Raw genomic sequence first — 25,800 nt, forward strand, 5'->3', positions numbered from 1 at the left:
GAGAGACAAAAAAGGAAGTCCTTAAAGCCTTTCATACCATACCCTCGTTATTAATGTGCTTATTCCTCTTCTTGCTCTCCACAAGCTGATTAAAAAGAAGGAAGTTACGGTGGCTAGAGCAAGGTGTGGAGATGCCATGGCTTCCGGCACCCTCCTCATTCATCTGCATGTGAGCTGGCCCCTCCAGCACCCCATCACTCCCTCACTTGTTCTCCTTCGGTGACTTAGACACAGAATCCAATTGACCTCTGGGAGAAACTGAGTTTTATTAATTATCAATGCTCTGTAAGAGCCTCTGTGAAACAGAGGTGCTGGATTATCAGTTACTTCTTGATCATTGGAAAAGCCCAGCACCGCTGGCCCTGTCCCCTCACATGCATCTAGGAAGGGCCACTTCCTTGTAGTGCCTAAGCCCCTGCTGCTGGGGAAAGGTTTGCTTTCTTTTGTCTCCTGCAATTAATCCCAAGAAAACCCTTTAAAAAAAAAAAACAAAAAACAGAAAAGGTGAAGAGGACTAGGAAAGAGGAGGAGAACGAGGATAAAGTGGCTACAATAATACCACCTTGTCCAGATCATCTTGCCAACCCCAATGATCTAAAAACATTTGTACTTCCCTGGGATGAGAGTTCCACAAATAAGCTGCTGGTGGCTCAGCTCCTGTGCACCATGCTGCCAAACAGAAGCCAACACAAGAGGAGGTGCAAAGGGTGGGGGAGGCTGCCCTCAGAGTGAAGGAGAGACAGGGAAAGGCCACTTGCCCCCTTACACTATTGGAGTTAAAATGTCAAACCAGTCGTAAAAAGAACATGCACGGCACAATTTCAGCCTTACAAATGAAAAACTCTAGAAACAGAAAAACACCCATTCAGTAGGTCAACTGACAGATATAGAGCATCACATGTGAGGGCCGGGAACAGCTCAGGTACTACTAAAGTTGGTCTCCCAGTGGGTTATGGACCCACCTAATTCTATGACTATTCTGAGCTAGTCCTTAGTTTTGGATTGGTCTTGCCAGCCATAATGTAGCCTGCCCTGGATTGGGTTTCAAATGCCCTCTTGTCTCTTTAATTACAACTAAATGTTTGCACTATTAGAATATAAGTGGGATGTGACAATTCACTGTAATCCCAACAACTGGGGAGGCTGAGGTAGGAGGGTCACAAGTTGGAGGCCAACCTCAGCAATTTAGGGAGACCCTCAGCAACTCAGCAAGACATTTTCTTTTTCTTTCTTTTTTTTTTAAGAGAGAGAGAGAGAGAGAGAGAGAGAGAGAGAGAGAGAATTTTAATATTTATTTTTTTAGTTTTTGGCAGACACAATATCTTTGTTTGTATGTACTGCTGAGGATCAAACCCAGGCTACACACATGCCAGGCGAACGTGCTACTGCTTGAGTCACATCCCCAGCCCTCAGCAAGACATTTTCTCAAAATAAAAAATAAAAGGACTAGAGATATAGTTCCAGGATAAAGCACCCCTGGTTCAATCCCCACCCCCCAAAAAATGAAGTATAAATTTGTCAGATGACTTGTCTATGCCTCTTTGCCCTTATGGGGCAAAATAACAAACAAACAAACAAACAAAAAAACCCACCCAAATTTGAAATGATCAAAAAAGAAACCCAGTGAAAAATAATCCCCTACCTGTCCTCTCACTCCCTTGCCACTCATTTTTTTCTCCCAGGCAACCAATATTATGTTTTCAAGTATCCATCCAGAGAGATTCTCTGCATATACAACACTGACAGTTCATTGGCAACTTCTTCAGTAGTTGATTTCCAACTTGATATAAAAGCATTTGTGATAAATTCTCATATACTTACTTTTCTTTCTTTTTTGATAGTAGGGATTGAACCCAGGGGCCCTCTCCCACTAAGCTATATTCTCTGCCCTTTTTATTTTGAGACAGGGCATCACTAAGTTGCCAAGGCTGGCCTTGAACTTGTGAATCTCCTATCTCAGTCTCCCAAGTCACTGGAATTACAGGTGTGTGCCACCATGCTCGGCCCTATTTAGTTTTCATGTGAATCAGGACATAAAGCTCAATAAGATTAAAAAACGTGAAGGATATAAGAGGGGCTGAATCCAACACACAAAAAATAGATGACTCCTTCCAAAATAATCACAGAAATAGGAGATGATTGGGAGACACACACAAACAAAAAAAGATCATCAAAGTGAAATTAACATAAGCGCAAGTTGATGCTGCCCCTGCTTCTTCCTCCCACCCCCATCAGAATCAGGTTCCCGTGGGGTTTTAGTTGTCACTGAGATTTGAGACCAGGAAAGGGTGGATTCAGGACATATTCAGGGCAGCATGAATGTGAGCACTGGGAAGATGAACACAGTCTGGAGGACTGAACTTCCGATGGCCACGAGACCTCAACGCCGCTGCCGTCAGGAGCATGCAACTTCTCAAGTGCCGATGGTCACTGACTTCATGCATTGTTTATTTTATTTGCTCTTCAATGCTTTTGTTCCCTGGTCTGGTTTCTAGACAATATCACTGTGGTAATTCTATAAAATTGAGAGGCCGGCCTCATTCTTGCTATTGGTAGGCTGGGATGTTTTCTCTCTCTGAAAGACCTTAACACATTTTCTCATCCTTAGTATTCCGAAATTTCCATTATTTGTGTGAAATGTAAGTCTTCCTAAACTTACAAGTTGACAAATTCACAGTGGGCACTTTCATTCTTGAAATTCTTGTTTTCCTTCTGTTCTAGGAAACATCCTTCCATTGTCTTGTTGGGTACTTGCTCCCTCTTCCTCCATTTTTCCCATCTTCTTTTAGAACTCATGGTGGATGGACACTGGAACTTCTGAAATGTCCCTCATTGTGTTCTTTTTTGGGTCACCCTTTCTGTCTCTTTTTATCATGTTATAGTTTAAGAAAATTCTTTGCCTTGCTCCTCCTGCTCACTAACTCCCTTCAGCTGTGACTTGTCATTGGAGGAGGTGTGAGGAGTTCCCAGAGGGGAAACTCAATTCAGGATAAGTGGGGTTCTTGAAACACATAGCAGAAATGAATTTAAGGATGGGTCAGTCAGAAGCACAGACTGAGGTTTATTTAGGAAAGTAAGGATTATGCACTAGAAAGCAGAGTGCTGGCTTTCTTGAGGGTGAAAGTAAGGCCTTAGTCTGGGGTGTTATTTATAGAGGGACAGGAGCTAAGGGGCAGAGGAGGAGCCAGAGAGGAGTTGCACAACTTCACGCTCGCTAGCTCTTCTCATACTCTAGTAGAATGCCCCCTTCAGGTTACTTTGCAAGCAAAGACCTGAGCCAAGGACTCAGGCTTACTGCTCGCTAGTTGGTGTTTTGTACTGCAATGGTTCCTGAGTACTTCTCTTTTGAGGCTTGTTATTTCTTTTCTTCCTGTATCCTCCAATTTCCATATCACATATTCAGCCCCTTTAATCATGTTTTACTTCCAAGATCTAGGAAATAAAATTTGCTTCCCCCCAACAGCCTGTTCTTATGAGTATTTTATGAGTGCAGTACTCTCTCTTCATCCTTACGGGATATAAACACATTTCCCTAAGTTTCCTCTATGTTCCATTTCCTTGGATCCTCTGATGTTAGCTCTTCCTGAGCTTGGTGCTTCTCTTTGACGACACTGGAGTCTCTCCAGTGTTTGACAACTCTTAGTTACATGCTTGTCACAGCAGGTATCAGATCCTCTGTGTGTAACTGCTTTGCCTGCTCACTACAGGAGGGAAGAGTGGGATGTTCAGGGCTTTTGGACTCTATGATTTCCACCTTTAATCTTATTCCAGCTGCCTCATCCTTTTAGAAATTCTTCAGGTTTCTAGACTATTCCAGACTTTTACTTCCAGCATTGTTATAAACCTATTATTTTGGGATCTGGGGCATACGTGTGGTGCTATGTGTTCAGTTTGTCATCACTAGCCATCTTAGGACGGGCCATTTAGCACTAACCAGGTAGAGACTGTTTTGGATACAAACCATTCACACAAAGCATCCAAAATGCACATAGTAGAAGCATTGGTGGTTCAGTGGTAGAATTCCTGCCTGCCAAAATGTACATATCATAGTGGAAAACAAAAATTCCTTAAAAATCTCCAAACAGTATGTTTAGAAACTGTTTTAAGATGATCAATCAATCTCCTTGCCTTGGTTATCAGTTTCCTGCTACTTTTTATGATTTTCTAGGTACTGGTTTTGGTAGGCCCCAATACGACAAACTCCTCTAGTTACTGAAATAATATTTATAAGTTAACAAACAAGCTTTTGAGTTTTCTAAAACAAATGTAACACAAGCCTTATGACTGTCATTAATCAATCAATCAAGTAGACTGATAAAATCACATTTCTAAAACTGCAGGGTTGTTGACAGAGAGACTGTCAACAACCCTGTATCCTCTTTCAAATTATAGAACATTATCAACAATCACTAAAGAAATAATTTCTGGTTACTCAAATATAACTGATTTAAAGGAGATGGGTCTTCTTAAGTGAGCTAAAGACAAGATCTGCCTCCTTTAATAAGATACTTGATTCCTTTTTTCTCCCTCACATTGAAATGTTTACATAAAACACAAACCACTTACATTGCTCTATTTAAACTAGTTTCTTAACAGAGTAAAGGGTGGGGAAATCCTAATAAAATGTCACTGCCTCAGGGTAAAAGGACATAATTAAAAAACCAATTTGGATGGGAGTATAGCTCATGCACAATCCCCAGCACTGCAAAAGCAAAAACAACAACAACAACAAAAACATAAAAAAGAACAAAAAACAGTTTTATGAAGGTTCTGCAATAGCAAAAAATGTGAATGAAATTTCTTTTTAAAAATGAGATTACAGTTCAAAAAAAGATTTAAGAAATAGAGGCTCCTTGGTAGGCTCTGCACTTTTCTGCTACAGGTTCTTTTCTTGCCTCCTGTTTCTCATTTGCTGAGTAATGAAGAGTTAACTCATAAATTAGAAAAATGTTGTTTCAGCTCCACAGAAAGCTTTTAAGAACAGGGTCAATGCAAGGACCAGATTCTTCATTAATTCATTAACAGAACAGGTCAACGTGGCCTTGGGGTTCATTTATCAGCAGGAAAACCTCAGCTGGTAATGGTTGGTTGCTTCCTGCACATCACAAAATGCAGAGTGAAGAAGTAGACTTCATTGTGAGTCTGTTTCCTGACTCAGAAGGAAAGAAAATATTTTCAGGATGACTATTCTTTTCTTAGGCTGGCTACATTTGGCCAAAGGCATAATGGGTAAACATGGGGGGCTTCTACTCCCAAAGCACTTTCTAAAGCTTTTCTGTCCTCCAGTTAATAGCATTTTAATGATGCTATGTGTACCTCATTGGGCTTTACTGACAAGGCCTTAGTTTTTAAATGGATTTTTATGTAAATGTTAATAGCTGTAAATTAGACAAGTTTCAGCAGTAATTGCCTGCCCATACACCTGTACCACATACCACGAGCTTCAATTCTCCATGGCTATTGATCTTGACGGGGACCTACTCCAAAGTGGGATTCAAAGGTATTAGTAACCCTTGGAAACCCAAATCGTTTGCTATAATGTTCAGCAAGCCTTTCTTTTATAATACTGCATGTGACATCTTCCATGAAGAAAACTGCAAGACAGAGAAATTATCATACTGTCAAGAGAAGACTGTAGTTTCCAAAGTAAGAGATTGGCTGCATTAGCAGAGAGCTTAAAGCACAAGTCCAGAGGAGATTTCTCAGTGAGTAGATGGTACTACTCAGTGGTTGTATTTGGCATTGCTGTGGTAATTACACCTTGGAAATGTTTCTTTGGCCTTTCTGCAAATAGCAGGTTTCAGCTGGGTACAGGGGAAGGAAAAGAAAAAAAGACCTGACCCAGCAATACCCACACTTTCCGTAGCTCCAGCTGTGGTCTTCTAATGAGGCCAAGCTGTTGAATTCCCTTTTCATTCTTGCTTTTGCAATATTGTCCCTGTTTCTAAGCCTTCTGTTTCACACTCAGTTTACTGCTCTTCTCACGTGGCCAGGTAAGGAGGCAACAAGGTTCCATGGAAGAATAACTGGCTGGACAATTCAGAAGCTCCGCTCCTGAGCTGCTCTGAATTTCATTTCCTTGTGATAGAGGGTCCCTGTGGTCTCTTTCACTTCTTCTTCTTCTTCTTTTTTTTTTTTTTTTAAGAAAGAGGAGAAGGAGAGAGAGAGAGAGAGAGGGGGGGGGGGAATTTTTTTTTTTTAAATATTTTTTTTCAGTTCTCGGCAGACACAACATCTTTGTTTGTATGTGGTGCTGAGATAGAACCCGGGCTGCACGCATGCCAGGCGAGCGCACTACCACTTGAGTCACATCCCCAGCCCCTCTCTTTCACTTCTTAAACTCTAGTGGCATTTTATTAATTCCTATTTGTGCCGTAAACACATTCCATGTTAAGAGTTTCAAAGATGTAATCCATGGGACTGAATATCACAGGTCACACCAAAAATTGCTAGCACAATGCCAGAAATCCATTGCTAGAATCTATTCATGACATCTGCTATGCTAGAGGCTGAACAATGCTCTTAACATCAAAGCTTACTTTTTTCAATTTTTATGTGGTGCTGAGGATCAAACCCAGGGCCTCACCCATGCTAGGCAAGGACTCTACTACTGAGCCACAACCTCAGTCCCCCCTTTTTTTAATATTCATTTTTTAGTTGTAGTTGGGCACAATACCTTTATTTCACTTATTTATTTATTTTTTTATGTGGTGCTGCAGATCGAACCCAGGGTCCCACATGTGCAAGGCGAGTGCTCCACCACTGAGCCACAACCCTAGCCCCCTTACTTTTTAATATAAGTATAAAACAGGGAGCTGACGCTGTGGCTCAGTGGTAGAGCGCTTGTCTAGCTCATGCAAGGTGCTGGGTTCGATCCTTAGCACCACATAAAAATAGATAAATAACTACAACCAAAAAACTAAAAAGGATGTAGAAAACAAAGGTACTTTCTTTCTTTTTTAAAAAGTATTTGCACACTGGGCATTGAATCCAGGGTTGCTTTACCACTGAGCCACACCTCCTTTTATTTCTTCAATTTGGAGACAGGGTCATGCTAAGTTGTTGAGACTGGCTTCAAACTTGCCTCAGCCTCTCAAGTTGCTGGGATTACAGGCATGTGTCACCATGTCCCACAACAGTGGTACTTTCTAATCATTGTGAAAAATGCGGTATCTATGGTTTTGAAAAATTGCCACTCACTATAGTCACAAGTCCTTGATGGCACTTCCATTTTCACTGGTATTACTCCCGATTTTCCCATGGAAAAAAGTCAGTAGAATAGAAACTTATGTGTCCAGAACTCTATGTCTCAGCTTCATAATAGCTTTGACAATAGAAGTACGTTTTCTTTACCAGCTGACTTATTAACAGTAAGACTATAAAAGTCTGTTTAATTAGAGCAAGGGAACAGGTGTTAAGAAGTCACCGAGCCCATCAGCAGGGGTCACCGAAGACAAAAGCAGAGTTAGAGTTCTGCCTGGCTCCTGGATGCCAGACACCTGGGTCAATCTGTATACCAGAACAGAACACACATCCTTTCTTTAGGTTTTATTTGGGAAAAGAAAAATATTTTGGGGTTTGGTGGCTGGGGCAAGGATTAGGAACCTTCATCCTGCCTTTGGGAGAAATGGCAGGGCAGTGATACTCCACATTGAGCAACTGTGCCTTTAGGACATGTTTAGCAATGACCGGAAATTTTTTTGGTTCTGACGTGGAGGCATTGGTTCTGGAGAGGCATTATGGAAATCTAGTGGATAGAGGCTAGCAACACTGCTAAATATCTGTAATGTACAAGACAACTAACTATCCAGCCAAATGCCAGGGGTGCCAAGGCTAAGATGCCTCATGTAAAACGGCACTTGCTCCATCCAATCTGGGCAACTCTGCATATCCAATGCAATGAGGACAGCAGTCTCCAAGACAAAGCTAGTGTGCTCCTCTGAAGAAAGCAACCAGATTTAAGGTGAGGGCCACTAGTGAACACACCCCATTAAGTACCAACTTCTGGATGTTCTTGGAGTGGACAGATGTACTTGGCTATCAGAAAAATGAAAAAAGTCCCTTGACTAAAATGACTCTATTACAAGATGCTAAGCATTTTTAAATATCAGTCAGCAAAACCCCTTCACAAAACATTCTCTTGTCTAACACAGTTCTTTTGTCAAGGATTCTAACTCCAAGAGGCCCTCAAAGGGTAAGCCTGGGAAGAACCAGGCTATGATTTCCTCACACTAATTGTGTTGACTTCATTTTTCTTCAGCAAAAAAGGAGCTGCTCTACATCCTGCAGACAAGGAATAAACACTAATGGAATTTTCCCCAAATGTAAAGGAGTTGTATGGAAAATATACATATATGATAAAACAGCCTGGGCAATTCCAGAGTCACTAGGGGGACAGGCCCCAGAGCACACAGGAGACTACCAGGGAGCTCATGACATATATATGTTGTCAACAGATATTTATTTATTTATGGTGCTGAGAATTGAACCCAGAGCCTTACACATGGTAGCCAAGCACTCCATAACTCAGCTACAACCCCAGCCCAAGGTTAATCTTTTTTTTTTTTTTTTTTTTTAAAGAGAGAGTGAGAGAGGGAGAGAAAGAGGAGAGAGAGAGAATTTCAATATTTATTTTTCAGTTATCGGCGGACACAACATCTTTGTTTGTATGTGGTGCTGAGGATCGAACCCGGGCTGCACGCACACCAGGCGAGCGCACTACCACTTGAGCCACAGGGAATAAGGTTTTGGCTCAGTGGTAGCATGCTGGGTTTGATCCTCAGCACCCCATAAATGTAAAATAAAGATGTTGTGTCTACCTAAAACTAAAAAATAAATATTAAAAAAAGAACAGGAAATAATCCAATAGATGATCTGAGAGCTGAGTAACCTGAACAATAGATGAGGATGCAGCATTTTATGTGGAATTTTAAAAAAGTTCGTTCATTTATGACATTTCAAAAATCTCTAATAGGAAATAGTTGCCCCTTATTATGAAATTAAAGCAGCACAATTTTATAGCTCTTATTTAGTGCGATTATAGTAAATCAATAGGCTGAAATAAACCATGGTTACTTAAAATCCAAAAGACCAACTACATGGCTGCTGAATAAACTGTTAGCAGTAGTACATCAATTCTGAAGCCAATGAAAAGCTTTCCCTCTCAGCACAGACAAGGCTTTGGGGACCCATGCGTATTTTTTCCTTTGTTATACACAAACATAAAAAGGAATCAGAATAATGACAACAATATTATGAATGTACTAAGTGTCACTGAATTATATACTTCTAAAAGGTTAGTTTTTTATTATGCTATTTTACCCCAGAAGAAACCAAAGGAATTAGGAATCAAATTGCTTCAATTTAGAAAACAAAATTAGAAGCAGTACATCCAGTAGGAAAAAACCAATAAAATAAGGGTACAATTCATGACCAAACTACCACATTATAAGTCATGTTCATTTGTTTTACAACAGTATGAGAAGAAAAAAGGAAAACAAAATGAAAGACTACTCAAAACATACCTTTAGAAAGGGAATATAAGAGCCTTAGGGAGAGTCCAGAAACAACACTTTAGAAAGAACATCCCCCAAATCTCTAACAGTTTGGTAGCAGGAAATCAAAAATAATTTGTTTTCCTACTGTGACTGGTTTGAGGTAGACCAATTTGGAAGCTGGATTATAAGAATATAACTAAAAAAGGTCACCCTTTCAAGGCACATGTTATCTGATCCTGAGTCAGTGTCCAGTTGCTGTTAAGACCTGGTCATGTAATCAGTGGCTAAATTGAGGCTGTACCAGGGAATAATTCAGGTCTTTTATGGATAAGGTCTGAAGGGTCCCAGGTCTCTATCCAAAAAGAAATCTGAATGTTTGTTTAAAAAAAAAAAATGGAATTGAATGTAAGGGCAAGCCACATGGAGTGAAGGCTCAAATGCCAAAGTTCAGACTCAAAATCCATCTCTTGTGAGCACTTCACCCTTCGTGCTTACTAGAACACAGCTAGTGTTGGGAGTAGAACGATGGTGGGGCTGGAGCTGTAGGCCAGTGGTAGAGTACTTGCCTAGCATGTGTGAGGCACTGGGTTCCATTCTCAGTACCACATATACATAAAATGTCCATCAACAAAAAAACAAAGAATAGAAAAGTGGTGAGACTTGGTCCTGGATTTTTTAAAAATATTTTTTTAGTTGTTGATGGACCTTTACTTTATTTAAGTATTTGTATGCGGTGCTGAGAATTGAGCCCGGTTCCTCACACATGCAAGACAAGCACTCTACCACTGAGCCACAATCCCAGCCCTGTACTGGATTTTGACATAAAAGCCGGAGGTGAATGTAAATGAAGCAGCCCAAGGACCAGGAATGTCAATTTGCTGAAGTTCTCAGAGTACCAGGTGGACAGATAAGATGGAGGAAGCAACAATAAACGAAGTTTTTAGATAATCTACACTGGGCATAATTTGATTTTCCAAGATAGCTCTAAAAGGCTCTACTCCTCCCGATCCCCCCCAAAAGTCAACACTCCCTGAAAGAGATTGGTGAGCCACCCAAACTCTGGAAATAATCCTGTCTTATACCTCTCAGAGACAGTATTTTGCTATCTAATAAAAACTTAGAAATCCTGTTGGGGCTGGGGATGTGGCTCAAGCGGTAGCGCGCTCGCCTGGCATGCGTGTGGCCCGGGTTCGATCCTCAGTACCACATACCAACAAAGATGTTGTGTCCGCCGAGAACTAAAAAATAAATATTAAAAATTCTCTCTCTCTCTCTCCTCTCCTCTCTCACTCTCTCTTAAAAAAAAAAAATTAAAAAAAAAAAAAAAAAAAAGAAATCCTGTTGGTCAACAAAACTTCTCTTTCCCACCCTAAAAAATGGCTTTATTTTCCTTGGGAAAATGCAGATGGTCTCTTTTTTAATTATTATAGCCGCTCTAGTGGGTGTGAAGTAATATCTTGCTGGTTTGAACTGCATTCCCCTAATGAATAATTATAGACTGTGAACTCTTTAACTAAATATTGTTGTTATCTTAAAACTATTGCAGACCTTTAATCAGCCTCAACTTAAGTAGAAAACCTTGCCAAAACCCACAAACACATAGCATAAGACAATTCACTGCAGGAATCTTTGTAATAACAAGACTAGAAAGCACCCAAATGTTTATAAAAGAAAAATTAACCGAATAAACTGTTAGATCATACAATGAAATATCTTGAGTGTAAAAAAAAAAAATCAATGTAAAAAATAAAAAACGAATGAGGAGCTCCTAGAGGTGCACAACTACAATCCCAGCTATGGGGCAGACTGAGGCAGGAAGATCACGAGTTCAAGGGCAGTCTTAGCAACTTAGTGATACTCTGTCTCAAAATAAAATATAAAAAGTGCTGGGGATTAGTGGTAGAGCACCCCTGGATTCTACCTCAGTACCAAGAAAAAAAAAAAAAAGAAACTCTAAGTACTACTTTCAAGTGTCATAAGTAGAAATGAGCAAGGTGGAGGAAGCTATCTGCTGTACTACTGTAAATCCAAGAATGGGTAGATAAGCACCAGAAAATTTAAACAACAAAAGCAATCACTAAAAATTTAAAAATTAATCTAATATGTATCTAATGTTGACATTGAAAAAAAAAGACAAACTGTTCAAAGTGACTTTGGAACACAGTATTATACCCTAAGGACAAAACAAACTGCAAAAACAAAACACCCCAACTTAAGCCACTTGTACTAATTCCAACAGTTGATGGTGCAGCACTGTCATTCTGAGAGGTGTGTGTACCTTGAAGTAAATTGGTATCTACATGAAATTCCAACATTCCTGTTGTTCTTGGCTTATAAAGGAAGAAGCTTTAAATTATAAGGTGGGAGTTCTAAGCTTGATTTGGAAGTAGTGGTATTCTTTTAGAATTAAGGAAATAACAATAAAGCAAAATGTAATTTTTTTTTGCTTCTATGTATTGAAAAACTCTGTAAAAAATGACCGTCTGAGTAAGAACAGGCATCCTCATCCCAAGTGTCTTAAACATTTCCTGCTAAAAGGGACCAGGGCTCCAGGGGTAGATGACTAATACCAGATGTGGGGCAGAAAAATGTACAAAATGTGCCTGGAATAGTCTTTCGTACCTGATAACATGGAAGCTATTGAAAACTACTAGGGTCAGTGTCAAAAGGACTTGTGAACTTACCTGAAGGACTACTTACTGGCCAAAGGTAAAATGATTGAAGAATCAATACAGACAATGACTGTAGTGGACTGAAATAATATCAAAATGTTTAAATTCATGAATTCATAATAAAAATACTAACTAGTTACAACTGGAGGATGTTAGTGAACCAACTGATTTTTAAAATGGGTAAATAAAGGAATTTGTCCTTCCTATTTGAGCTAGGAACTATGCTGAGGAAGAAGAGATTTATTATATATTGAAGGACTGTAACTAAAAGTCAAGGAAGCAATGATAGAATCAGACCACCATCATTTTATAGCCATGAAGGGATCTAGAATCTTCAGTAGCTAGCTGGGCATGGTGCACAGGCCTATAATCCTGGAGGCTCTGGAGAATGGCAAGTTCAAAGCCAGCCTCAGCAAAAGCAAGGTGCTAAGCAGCTCGGTGAGACCCTGCCTCTACATAAAATACCAAGTAGGGCTGGAGATATGGATCAGTTTCACAGCAATCCGCACTGGCGAGATGAACTGGGTTCAAGAGCTGGCTGCAACATTAAGCTAGGAAAACAGCAAAAAAGCACAGGACACAGAAGTCATTTTCATAACGAGTGTGGGACTGCTCTGCGACCTTAATAAATCAGCTTCCACACTGGAAACAGTCTCTTTCATTTATTTTTTAAATATTTACTTATTTTTTAGGTGTAGATGGACACAACACAATGCCTTTATTTTTATGTGATGCTGAGGATCGAACCTGGGTCCCGCCCATGCTAGGCGAGTGTACCACCGCTGAGCCACAATCCCAGCCCCACAATCTCTTTATTTTTATAAGGGGACACACGAAGGAGTTTCGATAGAATGTTCTTCACCAAATAAGGCAGGGGATAAAGTTTCAAGGGGGGTTGTTCAATTCCATTAGGTAACGCCCAAGTCCAGAGTTAGAGCAAATTTCTTTGCCAAATGAGGGTGGAGGCCACTTGCATTGCACAGGGTAAGGTACCAATACCCCCTTACTCAGGGCTGAGAGAGAATGCTTAGCTTATATGTGGGTGGCTTTCCACAGCTCAGTGGTCAAGTGCCCCTGAGTTCAATCCCTGGTATCCCACTCACCCTAAAAAAAGTTTGAGGTTAGTCTTAGCAACTTAGGGAGAACCTGTCTCAAAAAAGAAAAAAAAAAGTAAACTGGGATGTAGTACAGTGGAGAGCACCCCTGGGTTCTGCCCAAGTACCAAAAATAAAAAAGGGCTGGGGGTGTAGCTCCATCATATAGCATTTACCCAGCATGCTTGAGGCCTTGGGTGAAATTCCCAGTACTGCAAAACAAACAAAACAGCTTTGATAATAATTTGTGTGTGTGTGTGTGTGTTTATGTAGCTGGAATCTGATCAAGTCCCTAGATCCAATTGTTAATTTGTAGGAAAAAAAGAGGATACGAGGAACATATTAAACTTTACCACGAGACTGTAACTAGTTAAATCCAGGATGTGGGAAACTCTTTATGACAAAAAACCTATCAAGACCCTGCCTCAAAATTTTTTAAAAAATTAAAAGGCTCAGTGATAGAGTACCCCTGGGGTTGAATTTACAGTATCAAAAAAGACAAAACTAAATAACCAAATATGTGAGAAAAATTGGATATTTGAACAGTGACCGAATAATTGGTAAAATTATAAAAACACTGTTAATTTTTTCCAAGAATTATAACAGTGATTATATTTAAAAAAGAGAGATACATATTGAAATATTTATGGGCAAATATTTTTTAAAGATATGTATTGAGCTGGATGTCAGACATGAGCCTGTAATCCCAGTGGTTCAGGAGACTCAGGCTCTAAGTAGCTTAGTGAGACCCTGTCTTAAAAAAGACTGGGGATATGACTCAACACCTCTGGGTTCAGTTTCCATACCCCTCACATCCCCCCCTATAAGTATTTAAATATTTATAGGTAAAATTATATATCTGAAATTTGCTTTAAAATAATATGGGCAGGCTTAATAGGAATACTGGTGAAATAAGAAAAATAAAGAAATGGAACCAGGGGTGATGGCGCATACCTGTAATCCCAAGGCCAGACTGGGCAACTTAGCAAGACCCTATCTCAAAATAAAATTTTAAATAGGGCTGAGGACATTAAAAAAAGAAGAAAAAAAGTAAGAAAGGAAGAAAAGGAGGGAGGGAGGGAAGAAGGAAGCGGAAAATAGGACCATGATGTTCATAATGGTAAAAATACTCCTAATTTACTAAATCTTTATTCTTTTTCTCTTTCTGGGAACATAAGACAACATTTGTAATTGAAGTAGAATGTTTATACCCTCTGTTGTAATTACTTTTTATGTTTAGAGGAGGAATTTCTACCCAAATTATCATAAAAACCCATGTCTCCAATGAAACAAATATGCTTCCCTTATTATCAATAACAAAAAAAAATTTTTTTTTTCAGGTAACATAAAAGTTTACCAGAAAAATAAACTTGCTTACTTTAATGAACTAAGTGGTTTTCACTGGGGGAATATTAAAATATATTAGAAAAGGTAAATGTGAATCTGGTCTTCAGGTGATTTCTCAAAAGAATATGTAAAGTCCACAGAGAACAAAAGCCCTTCATTTAGAAAACTGAAAGGGTGAAAAGCCAAAGGAAGAAAGGATGGCCTACAGCAGGGACATCAAATATCTTGCAATGTTGGTTCCTCCACTTCCAAGGTGATGGCCATGATCAATGTGATCAGGTGTCAGGAAACCTATCTGCCACTTGTATTCATGCCTTTGCTTCCCGGCTTCCATCTCCTTGGAAAAGCATCATGAAGCAGCAGAAAGAGCTCAGGTTTTGGAGGTAGACAAACCCCGTGAATCTGGTTCTAAGCCTGTTTCAACTCTGGGCAAATTAACAAACCTGTCTAAACATCTGTGTAAAATGAGGATAAAACTCTTCTTCAGGATTAGAGACAATACACATTAAATAGCCATGGTAGGCATTCATTGAATAACTACTCCCATCATTATCTCTTGAGACTTGCTGAAAGAATAGAAAAAAAGCCATGGACATGCCTGTTATCCCAGTGATTCAAGAGGCTGAAACAGGAGGATCTCAAGTTCAAGGCCAGACGGGCAACTGAGCAAGACCCTATCTCAAAATAAGAAAGAAAAAGAGATGTTGCTCAGGGTAGAGGGCCCTAGGTTCAATCCTAACTAAAGAAATAAGTTTGCAAATAAGCAATGGGGTGTTCTGGACTGGATCCTGAAACAGTGAAAGGCACTTGAGAGAAAATGAAGAGATGAAAATAGTATGGAATTTGGTTACCAGTACTAACCTAATGTTAATCTCTATTTTTTTTTTTTTTTTTTTTTTTTTTGGTACTGTGGATTGAACACGGGCACTTTACAATTAAGCAACATCCCTAACCCCCAGCAAAGCCAGAGTTGCTGAGGCTGGCTTTGAATTTGTGATTCTCCTGCCTCGGCCTCCCAAGTCACTGGGATTACAGGCATGTTCCACCACACTGGGCTTTAAATCTCTATTTTAATGAATGTGCCATAGTTATATTAGATGCTAACACTAGGGAAAGGTGAGTGAAAGTATATGGGAACTCTCCATATCATTTTCAGAAGCTTTTCTGATATAACCTATTTTACCCAATATAAAATTATTCTAAAACAAAACCTTTTTAAAAAAACTCTTTATTTTTATTAAAAAAAACCTGAAGGGCTGAAATTAAGTAAAATAAATATTTTATATATTTATAATATAATTTGTGTGTGTGTGTGAGATGCTGCAGATCGAATTAGGTGAGTGCTCTACTGCTGTACTATGGGCCTCAAACCTGTCAGATATTTTATCTATAATGAAATAAACATAGTTCTATATAAAATAAAATGATTAAAACCTTAATTTTAAAAATAGATATGTTTTTTGTGAGGATGGGAAATAATCATAAAACACTTCTGCCAAGATTAGAGGTCTCCCAGAAAAGAATTTGTGCAAGCAAGCTGCAAGCTGAAGGATCTGCTTGGATAATAGAATGACAGTTTTACTTCAAAGAATGGAAGATAAACTAAGGCTATTCACACTTGGGTATTTGGCTGACATTTTTTTCATTACTCAAAAATGAACAAAGTAAGTCAGCCTGTCACTTCAAGGAGAACTGACAGTACTTTTGCCAATACAACATTTTGAGGTTAAGAATTTTGGAATATTTTTGTATAGATGATTGTGAGCTGGACAGTTTCCCAGGACTTAAAGACTTCTGATGAGACTGGTTATGCTATTAATGACTGTGATTTGCTGATACCCTCTAAAGAAATTAGGCAACAGAAGATCTGTATAATCCAGCAAAAAAAAAAAAAAAAAAAAAAATGCTCCAAATGACTAATGTACGATGTTATAATTCATGCATATTGGTAATAAGATCATTCAAGGTACAAGGCAGAATGAAGGATTTTAATATACTAATACAAAAAGTTTATTGATGTGGTTTAGATTTCACATCATGACTAAACTTGAAGAAACCACCACTGTTCACATTTTGATGTAGTAGTACAGAAGGTTACCAAAGTTATCAAAACAGCTATTAAAATACTCTTTTCTTGCCAGCACAATGGTATCTCTAATCCCAACCAATTGGGTGGCTGAGGCAGGAGAATCACAAGCTCAAGGTCAGCCTTGTCAACTTAGTAAGAATCTGTCTCAAAATAAAAACTAAAAAGGATTTGGGATATAGCTCAGTGAGTTCCACAAAAGTACCACAAAAGATAAGGGGGGGGGGGCAGCGGCAGTCAACTCTTTCCTTTTCCACCTACATATCTGCTCAAGGCTGTATTTTCTTCTATGATTCAACCAAAACAACCTATCAAAACAGACTGGGCCAGGCATATGCCAGTAATCCCAGCAGATTGGGAGGCTGAGACAGCAGGATCATGAGTTCAAAGCCAGCCTCAGCAACGGAGAGGCGCTAAGTAAGCACTCAGTGAGACTCTGTCTCTAAATAAAAATACAAAATAGGGCTGGGGATATGGCTCAGTGGTTGAGTGCCCCTTAGTTCAATCCCCAGGACTCCCCACCCCTCCAAAAGAAAACACTCTAGATTGAATGGCGACGCAGCTCTAAGAGTCCAGCTATACTCTATTAAGTCAGATAATAAAAAGATTCTAAAACTCGTGCTACTTTTCTAATTAAAAAATGCAGTTCTGTTATTTTAACATGTAACAGGGGTTTTTAAAAAAATTATTATTAAAATGAGCTATTTTTAATTTTCTTAACTTCAGTTACTTATACTATAAATAACAACAGTCCATAACCCACTTGATAATTTTGAAAAATGCAAACAGGCCCTGAGAATGAAAAGTTCCAAAACTGCTGACATAGAGTAATGTGCACAATAAGCTTCTTTTCTCCAGTAGGAAGAAAAGCCAGATTCTTATTAACGGGGAATAATTCACACCAATGTTCCAGAACGGCAAAGCTCTGTGGAGGCAAATATGCTGTGAAGTGGATTAATTGTTGGATTTTAGTCAGTCTGTGCAATGAATTTTCCCCAAAAGACTCTTAGAGAGGGAGAGATAACACTGGGGGTGGGGGAAACACATGACTAAAATCTCATGCCTTGAATTTGTCAAATCATCCAACCAGTCTTTCCTGAAAGTCCAGGGTAGTAACAACGTGCAAGCAGGCACTACCTCTACCTGGTACTAACCAACAGTGTTGACCTCCTATCAGATTCTCTTATCTTTTTTTCCAGGGGTAACAGCCTTAAGCAAATCTCAAGACATATTCTGACCACTGAAAGTAAGTTTGAACTCAGAACATAAAGGTAACAACCTCTGGCCCCACCAGTATATATATATATATATATGGTTGTCTACTTGACCAAAGGTGATTTCCCTGGGTGCCAATATTTCTTAAATGGCAACTACAGTTTTCAATGTTTTGTTTATTGTGTAATATAAACATTCACATGTGCATTGCTAACTCCCCAGAAAAAGCTAAAATGATTTGCTGAGAGACAAGTTTTCTACCTCACTGAATCATCTATACTACCTTTTACAACTCTGATTTCCCAGTTGGACATGGGGGTGGCATACCTGCCTCAGCAGGAGAATCTCTGTATGCAAGAGATTGAGACCAGCCTGGGCAACACAGAGACCCCATCTCAACAAATAACCCCCATCCTGGAAATCTCTCTGATCTTCCAATAAAGCTTAGAATATCTGTTTTGTGACTTACCCGCACATATTTATCACAGCAAATAAAAGATGGCTTCTGGAAGAAGTCATTTCAGAAAGTAAACACAAGGGTCCTCATATATTGCAATACAGCTTTTATTTCAGTCTTGGAGACTCTGGGGTAGAAGGTGGGGAAGAACTAAAATGTCTCAGAAGAGAATATAGTGCCTAATTAAGTTTCAAGCTCTGAATGAGTATCAGATGGCTGGGTAGAGAATAAAGCTCCTTGGAACCAAAGTAATGGGACTGATTCTAAATCCTGGCATCAGATGAATAATAGAAGCCCTGGGGAAAAGACAGCTGAAATTTTTTTTGTGGTACTGGCAGATAAAGAAAGCATAAACTAATTTTCTTTCAAGATTAGTTTACACATGTAGAATTATACCTGTCTAATAACTATATCAGTAGCATGAACAAATTATGTTGTATATAACCGGGGTCCACGTAACCCTTATCAGTTACCAGGTATCACCAAGGCCTCAAGGCTACTACTGGATTATCCTGTCCATTAAGATTTAAATACAACTGGTACAATTTGCCATTTAATGGGAAAACATGTATCTCATTTACTCCTATAGTCTTGGAGTCTTTCTTTTATTAGCTGCTTCCAGCTATTTTTAGTTGTTGTTTTATTCTGATGAATTCCTAATCTCTGCTCGGTGACTCACACATCTTTAGCACACATTGTATACATATACACTGTTCCATATATTGAGAACCCAATGTATAAAACTCTAGCACTTTACACTCATGAGACTGGCAACACTAAAGTCTGCCAACAGAAAGGACTGGATGCAAAAGAAACTCAAAGAGGAAAACAAATCAGGTTTAGTAACATTAATAAACAAATATGGCTGGAAGAACAAACCATATCTCAATAATAACCCTAAATGTTAATGGCTTAAACTCACCAATTAAGAGACACAGGCTAGTTGAATGGATTACAAAACAAACCCAACAATATGCTGCCTACAGGAGACGCATTTGATAGGAAAAGATATACATAGACTGAAGGTGAAAGGTTGGGAAAAATCATATCACTCATATGGACTTCGGAAACAAGCAGGAGTGTCCATACTCATATCAAATAAAATAGATTTCAAGCCAAAGTTAATCAAAATGGATAAAGAGGGACACTACATACTGCTCAAGGAAACCATACACCAACAAGACATAACAATCATAAATATATATGCCCCAAACAATGGTGCAGCTATGTTCATCAAGCAAACTCTTCTCAAGTTCAAGAGTCTAATAGACCACCATACAATAATCATGGGAGACTTCAACACACCTCTCTCACCACTGGACAGATCTTCCAAACAAAAGTTAAATAAGGAAACTATAGAACTCAATAACACAATTAACAACCTAGACTTAATTGACATATATAGAGGGCTGGGGATGTGGCTCAAGCGGTAGCGCGCTCACCTGGCATGCATGCGGCCCGGGTTCGATCCTCAGCACCACATACCAACAAAGATGTTGTGTCCGCCGAGAACTAAAAAATAAATATTAAAAAAAATTCTCTCTCTCTCTCTCTCTCTCTCTCCTCTCTCACTCTCTCTTTAAAAAAAAAAAATTGACATATATAGAATATACCACCCAACATCAAGCAGTTACACTTTTTTCTCAGCAGCACATGGATCCTTCTCAAAAATAGATCATATATTATGTCACAGGGCAACTCTTAGACAATATAAAGGAGTAGAGATAATACCATGCATCTTATCTGATCATAATGGAATGAAACTGAAAATCAACGATAAAAGAAGGAAGGAAAAATCATGCATCACTTGGAGAATGAACAATAGGTTACTGAATGATCAATGGGTTTTAGAAGACATCAAGGAGGAAATTAAAAACTTCTTAGAGTTAAATGAAAACACAGACACAACATATCGGAATCTATGGGACACATTGAAAGCAATTCTAAGAGGAAAATTCATTGCTTGGAGTTCATTCCTTAAAAAAAGAAAAAACCAACAAATAAATGATCTCATACTTCATCTCAAAATCCTAGAAAAAGAAGAGCAAAACAACAGCAAAAGAAGTAGAAGGCAAGAAATAATTAAAATCAGAGCTGAAATTAATGAAATCGAAACAAAAGAAACAATTGAAAAAATTGACAAAACTAAAAGTTGGTTCTTTGAAAAAATAAATAAAATCGACAGACCCTTAGCCATACTAACGAAGAGAAGAAGAGAGAGAACTCAAATTACTAGCATACGGGATAAAAAAGGCAATATCACAACAGACACTTCAGAAATACAGAAGATAATCAGAAATTATTTTGAATCCTTATACTCCAATAAAATAGAAGATAGTGAAGGCATAGATAAATTTCTTAAGTCATATGATCTGCCCAGATTGAGTCAGGAGGATATAGACAACCTAAACAGACCAATAACAATAGAGGAAATAGAAGAAACCATCAAAAGACTACCAACTAAGAAAAGCCCAGGACCGGATGGGTATACAGCAGAGTTTTACAAAACCTTTAAAGAGGAACTAACACCAATACTTTTCAAGCTATTTCAGGAAATAGAAAAAGAGGGAGAACTTCCAAATACATTCTACGAGGCCAACATCACCCTGATGCCTAAACCAGACAGAGACACTTCAAAGAAAGAAAACTACAGACCAATATCTCTAATGAACCTAGATGCAAAAATCCTCAATAAAATTCTGGCGAATCGGATTCAAAAACATATCAAAAAAATTATACACCATGATCAAGTAGGATTCATCCCTGGGATGCAAGGCTGGTTCAATATACGGAAATCAATAAATGTTATTCACCACATCAATAGACTTAAAAATAAGAACCATATGATCATCTCGATAGATGCAGAAAAAGCATTTGACAAAGTACAGCATCCCTTTATGTTCAAAACTCTAGAAAAATTAGGGATAACAGGATCATACCTCAACACTGTAAAAGCAATCTATGATAAGCCACAGGCCAGCATCATTCTGAATGGAGAAAAATTGAAGGCATTCCCTCTAAAATCTGGAACAAGACAGGGATGCCCTCCCTCTCTCACCACTTCTGTTCAACATAGTCCTCGAAACACTGGCCAGAGCAATTAGACAGACGAAAGAAATTAAAGGCATAAAAATAGGAAAAGAAGAACTTAAATTATCACTATTTGCAGATGACATGATTCTATACCTAGCAGACCCAAAAGGGTCTACAAAGAAACTATTAGAGCTAATAAATGAATTCAGCAAAGTGGCAGGATATAAAATCAACACGCATAAATCAAATGCATTCCTGTATATCAGCAACAAATCCTCTGAAACGGAAATGAGGACAAAAAATAAAAATACTTGGGAATCAACCTAACAAAAGAGGTGAAAGACCTATACAATGAAAACTACAGAACCCTAAAGAGAGATATAGAAGAAGACCTTAGAAGATGGAAAAATATACCCTGTTCATGGATAGGCAGAACTAACATCATCAAAATGGCGATATTACCAAAAGTCCTCTATGAGTTCAATGCAATGCCAATCAAAATCCCAACAGCATTTCTTGTAGAAATAGATAAAACAATCATGAAATTTATATGGAATAATAAAAGACCCAGAATAGCAAAAACAATTCTAAGCAGGAAGTGTGAATCAGGCGGTATAGCGATACCAGACTTCAAACTATACTACAGAGCAATAGTAACAAAAACAGCATGGTACTGGTACCAAAACAGGCGGGTGGACCAATAGTACAGAATAGAGGACACAGTAACCAATCCACAAAACTACAACTATCTTATATTTGATAAAGGGGCTAAAAGCATGCAATGGAGGAAGGATAGCATCTTCAACAAATGGTGCTGGGAAAATTGGAAATCCATTTGCATCAAAATGAAACTGAATCCCTTTCTCTCGCCATGCACAAAAGTTAACTCAAAATGGATCAAGGAGCTTGATATTAAATCACAGACACGGCGTCTGATAGAAGAAAAAGTTGGCTATGATCTACATACTGTGGGGTCGGGCTCCAAATTCCTCAATAGGACACCCATAGCGCAAGAGTTAACAACTAGAATCAACAAATGGGACTTACTTAAGCTAAAAAGTTTTTCTCAGCAAAAGAAACAATAAGAGAGGTAAATAGGGAGCCTACATCCTGGGAACAAATCTTTACTCCACACACTTCAGATAGAGCCCTAATATCCAGAGTATACAAAGAACTCAAAAAATTAGACAATAAGATAACGAATAACCCAATCAACAAATGGGCCAAGGACCTGAACAGACACTTCTCAGAGGAGGACATACAATCAATCAATAAGCACATGAAAAAATGCTCACCATCGCTAGCAGTCAGAGAAATGCAAATCAAAACCACCCTAAGATACCATCTCACTCCAGTAAGATTGGCAGCCATTATGAAGTCCAACAACAACAAGTGCTAGAGAGGATGCGGGGGAAAAGGGTACACTTGTTCATTGTTGGTGGGACTGCAAATTGGTGCAGCCAATTTGGAAAGCAGTATGGAGATTTCTTGGAAAGCTGGGAATGGAACCACCATTTGACCCAGCTATTCCCCTTCTCGGTCTATTCCCTAAAGACCTAATAAGAGCATGCTACAGGGACACTGCTACATCGATGTTCATAGCAGCACAATTCACAATAGCAAGATTGTGGAACCAACCTAGATGCCCTTCAATAGATGAATGGATAAAAAAATGTGGCATTTATACACAATGGAGTATTACTCTGCATTAAGAAATGACAAAATCATAGAATTTGGAGGGAAATGGATGGCATTAGAGCAGATTATGCTAAGCGAAGCTAGCCAATCCCTAAAAAACAAATGCCAAATGACTTGTTTGATATAAGGGGAGTAACCAAGGACAGGGTAGGGACGAAGAGCTTGAGAAGAAGATTAACATTAAACAGGGATGAGAGGTGGGAGGGAAAGGGAGAGAGAAGGGAAATTGCATGGAAATGGAAGGTGATCCTCAGGGTTATACAAAATTACATATAAGAGGAAATGAGGGGTAAGAGAAGAATAATACAAGTGGAAGAAATGATTTACAGTAGAGGGGCTAGAGAGAGAAGAGGGGAGGGGAGGGGAGGGGAGGGGAGGGGGGATAGTAGAGAATAGGATAGACAGCAGAATACATCAGACACTAGAATGGCAATATGTAAATCAATGGAAGTGTAACTGATGTGATACAGCAATCTGTATACGGGGTAAAAATGGGAGTTCATAACCCACTTGAATGAAATTGTGAAATATGATATATTAAGAACTATGTAATGTTTTGAACGACCAACAATAAAAAAAAAAAAAGATGCATTTTGGCTATCCTGTCAGACATACCCATTCATTTCTCAATTTTCTTCCTATAAATCAATTCATTAACCAACGAATATTTATTGCATGCATATTTTTAACATAAGTTGTTCTAATTGTTGCAACTGGGTTCCCACTGTCTGGTGCTTACAGCTTCATCATATAAACGTGGCTCTGCACACATTAACAATACCTGACCATTGCCCAGTAATGCAGACTTTGAGAGGTAAAATACTGGGTTCAAGTCATTGATTCAGGTCTCTATTAATGTGTTCCAGACATTAACATCAGAACCAGACTGCTGTCAATGTCACAGATTTTGCTGCTTTGGGACAAGAAATCCAGAAAGAACTAAAACTATAATTTTAAAACAGAATATTTGGTCAGATTAAAAAAAGAAGTAAATAAAATTTAAGAAGGGATAACCTTTTGAGAAGCTAAGAGAATGAAAAAAATCTGATTTTTATAATATACAATAGAACTGCCAAGGCACCTGTACTCTCCATAAATATACTGTAGAAAATAATTCTGAACACACGAACATGTTCTCTACTTGTCTGGTTTCTTTTGGAATTTCTCAATGTCTGTTTCCTCTTTGTTCCCCTGGTTTCCTTGTATTTGTTCTCAGAACTTCTGTTATTTCTTTGCTCTCTTCCTTCTCCTATTCCGCATCGTGTGGAAGCATGGCCTAAGAAAAACAAGCAAAAGAGCCTATCTTGACCATAATTGTCAGATCTATAGGAAATCATTTGTAGGACATGTAGAAAAAAACAAAGAATTCAATGAAGTTATTGGTTCCCTTAGGTGCTTTCCCTACCATCAAACAGCTAGTTCCTCCACTGTAGGATCTATCAAACTAGGTGAGGTTAGAATGGGACAGTTCTGGGTCAGTACTGTCATCTTGTGTTTGTACTGTCTGTCCTACAGTCTTCTAGACAAAGGACCAAACCAAGGTTTGGCTACAGGCAATACTCTATTCTGGGTACAGACTACAGCTCTAGGAGTTCTGATACCTTCACTGTGGTGAAACCCACAAGAATCAAATTTAAAATTCAGCATATTCCTCTCTTAAAGGGTCAAATTCCTGTCCTCCAGGAAATGTAACCTGGATTTTCTTGGATATATCCAATTGTTTTACTCCTAAATGTATAATTATATTTGGCTTACTTTTAAAAAATAATATTTAGACTTTATTAAAATTAAAATTTTCTGCTCTACAAAAGACACTGCTGACAGAAAATGCAAGCAATGGACTGGAAGAAAATATTTATCTTAAAACTCAACATTTCACCAAAAAAGATATATGAATGACAAAAAACATAAAAATGTTCACCATTATATTCATCAGAGAACTGCAAATTAAACTAACAATGAGATACTACTATAAAACTATTGTAACAGCTAAAATCCAAAACACTGACAATGCCAAATGCTGGCAGGGACGTGGAACAAGAGGAGCTCTTTTTTTTTTTTTTTAAATATTTATTTATTTATTTATTTTTAGTTCTTGGCGGACACAACATCTTTGTTGGTATGTGGTGCTGAGGATCGAACCCGGGCCGCACGCATGCCAGGCGAGCACGCTACCGCTTGAGCCACATCCCCAGCCCCACAAGAGGAGCTCTTATTCATTGTTCATTAAGAATGCCAAAATGGTACCAGATGCTTTGTAAGACATTAAGGCACTTTCTTTTTAATTTTTAAAAATTGGTTCTTTTTAGTTATACATGACAGTAGAATCCATTTTGATATAATCATATGAGTATTCTAATTAGGATCCCATTCTTGTGGATAAATATTTGACTTTCTTCTGAAACCACCATAAAATCCTTCTGATAAATAAGTCTATAAATAAAAAAAGATGCTGTCAAAAAAGGTATGCTGATTTTGGGTTTAGAAAATACACTCATGACATGAGGTGGGAGGGGAAGGGAGAGAAAAGGGAAATTGCATGGAAATGGAGGGAGACCCTCATTGCTATACAAAATTACATATAAGAGGTTGTGAGGGGAATGGGAAAATAAACAAGGAGAGAAATGAACTACAGTAGATGGGGTAGAGAGAGAAGTTGGGAGGGGAGGGGAGGGGGGATAGTAGGGGATAGGAAAGGTAG

General features: G+C 38.6%; 1 protein-coding gene across 2 annotated transcripts in view; it reads right to left on the reverse strand.

The window, feature by feature from the left end:
- The window catches only part of CFDP1 (craniofacial development protein 1), a 117,451-nt gene that overhangs the window by 30,488 nt on the left and 61,163 nt on the right, over positions 1 to 25,800 (reverse strand). The gene's annotated exons all lie outside the window — the stretch shown is intronic.

Source organism: Spermophilus citellus (genome assembly GCF_964194105.1).
Source record: "Spermophilus citellus genome assembly, chromosome: 18".
Taxonomy (NCBI): domain Eukaryota; kingdom Metazoa; phylum Chordata; class Mammalia; order Rodentia; family Sciuridae; genus Spermophilus; species Spermophilus citellus.